Below are 5,838 nucleotides of genomic sequence, written 5' to 3'. Positions count from 1 at the left end.
TCATTGTTTTCTCCCTTTTCAGGTCCCATTTACTGGACCTGAAACAAGGAATCCCTTAATAATTTGGAGATGTGTGTAAGGATCGTCCCTCTAAGTTATCATACAATAGACACTTTTACATATAGGGGATTCCCCCAGCAACGAAACAATCACAATTCTGTGTGCAGGCATGGCATAGAAACATAGTTTTGATGTTAGCCAATCTTGATAACGAGGTAAACAATGAAGAGTACATTTTTTCTTCCCTTGGGGTCTTGAAGTTTTAGTGTTAGAGCCAAGAGGCAAATAATCTTAATTAGAAGATAATAATAGTTCACTTTGCTTTTAGAAATACGCTTGAGATTAGTTAAAACACAAATTTCTGCAATCTCCTACCTTCCACACCTTGTATAAAGCCAAAATTTACTTATCCCATTTTACAGGTGGGAAAAGGCCATAAAAGAAAATAAAGAGAGGCAAATTAGTTGTTAAACATAACGAGATGGCAGTGGAATGATCAGAAGCTGCGCTGATCCATTGTCGGCCCAATCTTTATTATTGTCCAGAAGCTTGAAACCCGCATCAGGCATCTGGAAAGTCATGCCAGGAATCTATGTAATGCGCCGCTAGTAAAACAGCCAAAGGACAGCACACTCTCTGAGCAGTAGATGCTCATATGTTATCTCTTACAGGGCTGTATACCCTTTCCATGGGTCAGGATGTTTCAGGTACCAAAGATTCTGAAAATAGTTCCAACCAGAGCAGACTGGGCCATGGGAAAGACATGCCTGGAAAGATGGTCAGCCTTTTGTGGGCCAAGATTTGACATTTTGGGGCCAGTGTTTACTCCACTGACTGCTTCCCTCTTCTCTTTGCCAATGACCTTCCCTGCCTTTCCTGTTAAAGGAAAACTAGAGTGGGAAATTTATATAAAATGCAGTCTTTATGGACATTTTCACTCTATTTCCTTTAGTCTATGTCCATTTGTTTAAGTGCTTTGCTTTCTCTTTAGATTTCATTCAGCATGTTCTGTTCTTTCTCCATTATATGTGTTCTAGGTGGGGGTGGGGGTGTGGGGGGGATTATGGGGGTGACATTATGGAGAAAACATTCCCTTGGTTCTTGGGCTTAAAAGACTAAGACATTCTTGCCTGTAGGCACCTTCTCTTGGTGCCACTCAGGGTTCAGTGGTGAATTTTAGAGCCTGGATATCCCTTTTCACGAATCTGGGCCCTTGTAGCCATGATACGGAAGTATCCATTCCTCTGTAAGTCCCATCCTACTGTTGGGAAAATGCTCCAATTCATTCACTTAATCAGAAACTGTTTATCTCTTTATTGGCAAAGCCCTATGTTAAGTCTCCTACAAATTATTCATCTAATTTAATATCTCCACAGATTTTTACATTTTTATTTACTGAATGGGTAATGATAGGGACAGGAGGCAGAGAAATTTCAGGCAGAGACGGACAGGTCCCTGGGGAAAACCTCACCCTCAAGCTGAAAAGCCTGAAACAGCGGCCTGAAGTGAGAACATATATCCCCGGTTTCTGCTCGAATGTTGCCTTTTCCTAAACCACCCATGGCCCTGGCCCACCCCATCCTGTGCCTATAAAGACCCCAGACTCAGCCAGCAGAGAGGAGAAGCAGCTGGATGTCAGGGACTACAGCTGGACGTTATTTAATTCAGAGGTTCGGCTTGACAGAGTAACTTCAGAGAAGAATCTGGCTGGAGACAGCAGGACCTCAGGGGAAGATTACTATCCCATCCAGTTCCCTTCTCAGCTGCCCTTCCCACTGAGAACCACTTTCATTGGCAATAACATCCCCCATATTTACCAACCTTCAATTTGTTCGTGTGACCGCATTTTTCCTGGATGCTAGACAAGAGCTTGGGAACCACAAGCATGGACGCAAAAGGCCGTCACACTGGCTCTTTTCCCTCTCTGGTGGGGGCAGTTGCCTCATGTGAAAGGGCAAAGGGGCAACTGAGCTGTTAACACTTAAGCAGTCTGCAGATGGCAGAGCTAAAAGAGCAATGTAACATGTCCTCTAGCAGCGGGCTAAGTAAACCAGGTACCCTTGTCGTGAGTCCCGAAAGGGTCAGGGAAATATCCTGTTTCAGTAATACATTCATATGATTCAAAACTCCAAAGATGTGAAAAGGAATATAGTGAAAATCTATTATTTCCCTCTCCAACTTCCAGGTCCACTCTTTGGGGACAGCCAAAGTTATAAGTTTTCCTAAGATATTTCATACATTTAGGAGAAATTCATATGCATTTTTAAAATTTTTATAACACATTTAATAATATATACATATATTATCGTGTACCTTTTTTCACTTACAGAATATCTCAAAGATACTTTATTAGACACAAAAGTTCTGCAACTACTTAGTGATTGTACCTTTCCATGTTATGGCTGGATCAGAATTTATTTCACCAGTGCCTTTCTGATGAAGATTTAAGTTGTTTCTAACCATTTACTACCCCAAATAATGTTGCAGTAAATAATCTTGTACAAATGCAACTTTGCCTGTGTGTGGCACTTTATCTTTAAGATAAATTTGTAGAAACTGATTGCGGTGTCAAAAGGTATTTGCATTTGTAATACCGATACTGCCAAATTGCTCTCTATTGATGTTGGAGGGCAATTCCTGCCAGAAGTAAATGAATGCCTTTTCCCCCTCAAGTCTTACCAATTTGTCAAGTCTTACCAGTTTGCTCTTTGTCAAGCTGATAGGTGAAAAATAGTATTCAATTTTGTTTTTGTCTACATTTCTCTGAGGATGAGTGAGACTGAACATCTTTTTAGAGCTGGGTCTCACTCTGTCACTTAGGCTGGAGCAGTGGTGCGATCATAGCTCACTGTAATCTTGAACTCCTGGGTTCAAGGAATACTCCCTCCTCAGCCTCCCCAGTAGCTAGTATAAATGTGAATGCCACCACACCCAGGTAATTTTAAAATTTATTTTTAAATTATTGTTTGGTAGAGATGGGGTCTTGCTATGTTGCCCAGGTTGGTCCTGAACTTCTGGCCTCAGGCAATCCTCCAGCCTCAGCTTCTCAAAGTGCTGGGGTTAGAGACGTGAACCGGTGTGCTTGGCCAATTAAATATCGTTTGCTTGTTTGAGACAGGGTCTCACTCTGCAACCCAGGCTTCAGTGCAGAGGCACAATCATGGCTCTCTGTAGCCTCAACCTCCAGGGCTCAACTGATCTCATTGCAGCCTCCCGAGTAACTGGGACTATCGGCACATACCACCAAGCCTGGCTATTTAATTAAAAAAAATTTTTTTTGTGAGACAGTGAACATCTTTTAATGCTTCAGACTTATTTGTATTTTCTTTGCTGTGAGTTTTATTCACCATGTTGATTCTTGCAGTGGTTTGATGGTATGTTAGAAGCTCTTTATATACTGTCATCAGTGCAACAGGCAACCCTTCCATAATTTTCTTGTATAAATCAAAAAAGATATGTACATTATTGATGTATATGTTACAAGCCTCGAGGAAATTTGGTTACTTTTAATGCTTTTGCATATTCATTAAACAAAAACTTTTTTTTTTTTTTTTTGAGACAGGGTCTTGCTCTGTCAGGCTGGAGTACAGTGACATGATCATGACTCACTGCAGCCTCAACCTCCTGGGCCCAAGTGGCCATCCCAGCTCATCCTCCTGAGTAGCTGAGACTATAGGTGTATACCACCACACCTAGCTAATTAAAAAAATTTTTTTTTAGAAACGGGACCTCACTGTGTTTCTCAGGCTGGCCTCAAACTTGTTGGCTGAAGCGAACCTCCAGCCTCAGCCTCCCAAAGTGCTGGGATTACAGGTGTGAGCCACCAGGCGTGGGCTAATTTTAAAAATTATCTTAAAGAGCCTGGGTATCACTGTGTTGCCCAGGCTGGCTTCAAACTCGTTGGCTGAGGCAATCCTTCTGCCTTGGTCTTAAAACTTTTTATTATGGACACTTTTAAACATATATAGAAGTAGAATAACATAACAAATCCCCACACACTCATCACTCAGTTCCACCAATTATCAACACACGGTCATCTTATTCTCTATTACCTTCTCCCTAACCCACCCCACTTTCGCCATAAATTTTTCCTTGCCCTTTGGACTATTTAGGTGTAAAAATCCCGGGTGTTATATAATTTCACAGTAATGATTGCTATTATCTTGAAGTTTTACTATTATGTATCCTTAGCAAAATTAACAGACATTATTAATATCACTAAATACTTAGTATTCAAATTTGTCTGATTGTCTTATATCTTTTTTTTTATAGATGGTTTGTTCACACCAGAATCCAGACAAGTATACACACATGGCATTTAATTGATATGTCTATTAAATCTTTCTTAATTTTATAGGTGGCCCTTCCTTACTTAATTTATTTTTGCAATTATTTGTTGAAGACGCTGGGTCTTTTGCCCCATAGAATTTGCTACATTCTGGATTTGGTTGGATTTGTCATGCTGCATGAACGTGTCCTGTTCTTTGTATTTCCTGCAAACTGGTAGTTAGATCTAGAGGCGTGATCAGACTCATGCTTGATTGACTTACTTTTGGCAAATGTATCTAAGGGTGTTATTGTGTACAGCCTGTTGAGGCACATCTAGGCACAGAAAGTCTGGTTGTCTCTGTGTGATGTTGAGGTTGATCTGTCATTTTAGCTGACATTCTGTTCTTAAAGAATATTATTAGATACAGGAAAACAAATTTTGCCTCTCTATAGAAAATGAAGTGCCAAAGGAGAAATCCACAACTTCATTTCTGGGAGGTTAGAATACACAATGTGGGTAGCTCACTTTCATATTTAACACAGTGAAAGACTCACAGGGAAACCCGTGCCTTTCTGGTTCAAGTTCCCTTTAGTCCCCAGTTCAGCATCAGATATTTGTGTGATTTGGTGGGCACGGTGGCTCACACTTGTAATCCCACCACTTTGGGAGACTGACACAGGTGGATTACTTGAGGTTAGGAGTTTGAAACCAGCTGGCCAACATGGTAAAACCTCGTTTCTACTGAAAATACAAAAATTAACCGGGAGTAGTGGCAGGTGCCTGTAATCCCAGCTACTCGGAAGACTGAGGCAGGAGAATCACTTGAACCTGGGAGACGGGGGTTGAGTGAGCTGAGATTGTGCCACTGCACTCCAGCCTGTGCAACAGAGCAAGACTCCATCTTAAAAAAAAAAAAAATTGTGTGATTTATCTGCTGGTTTACAATGTCAGAATGTATTTGGATTTCAGGCATTTTTCTACCATCTTTTCTTTTTCATTTGACTCAGAATATTTTCATCTTTCTTATTGTTTTAAAACAGCTGCCTCAAAAATATGAGTGATAAATTAAGGGCTTAGAAGATGTCTTTCAGGAGGCCTCGGTGTCTCGGCTCTTGGCTATGGTCATATTGGGTTTGTGGTGTCTAACTGTCTGTTGCCCACTCTCCCTTCCCTGCCTATGAGCTTTCACTTTTCTCTGTCCACTGTAATCCCCCACTCTTGTTCCATTCCCATGCCTTCCATGACCCCATCAGTCTGTGAGTTGCTCCTCAATCATTCCACTCTTCTCATTCATAATACTTTGTGAGATTAATGAATTAAATCACATAGTATCCTGCATGTAAACCAACCTGTAGATCTTCAATAAGTACTTTTTAAAAGGGAATCAAATTTCTTTGTTTTGTGTTACTTTAAAACTGCATTTCTTCAAAGGCAAATAGCCTGAGTGGTTTCTCAATGGAAAGTTACTTTCCCAAAGCCATTCTACAGTATCTGCAATTGCCTTAAAATTTGGCCAATCTGATTAATCTTATTTTAACCACAAAAATGACTTTCCTAAACACATCTTA

This window comes from Sapajus apella, unplaced genomic scaffold (genome assembly GCF_009761245.1).
Source record: "Sapajus apella isolate SASKATOON/1434 unplaced genomic scaffold, GSC_monkey_1.0 scaffold18, whole genome shotgun sequence".
In the NCBI taxonomy this organism is placed as follows: Eukaryota; Metazoa; Chordata; class Mammalia; order Primates; family Cebidae; genus Sapajus; species Sapajus apella.
Note: the sequence above shows the minus strand (reverse complement) of the source record.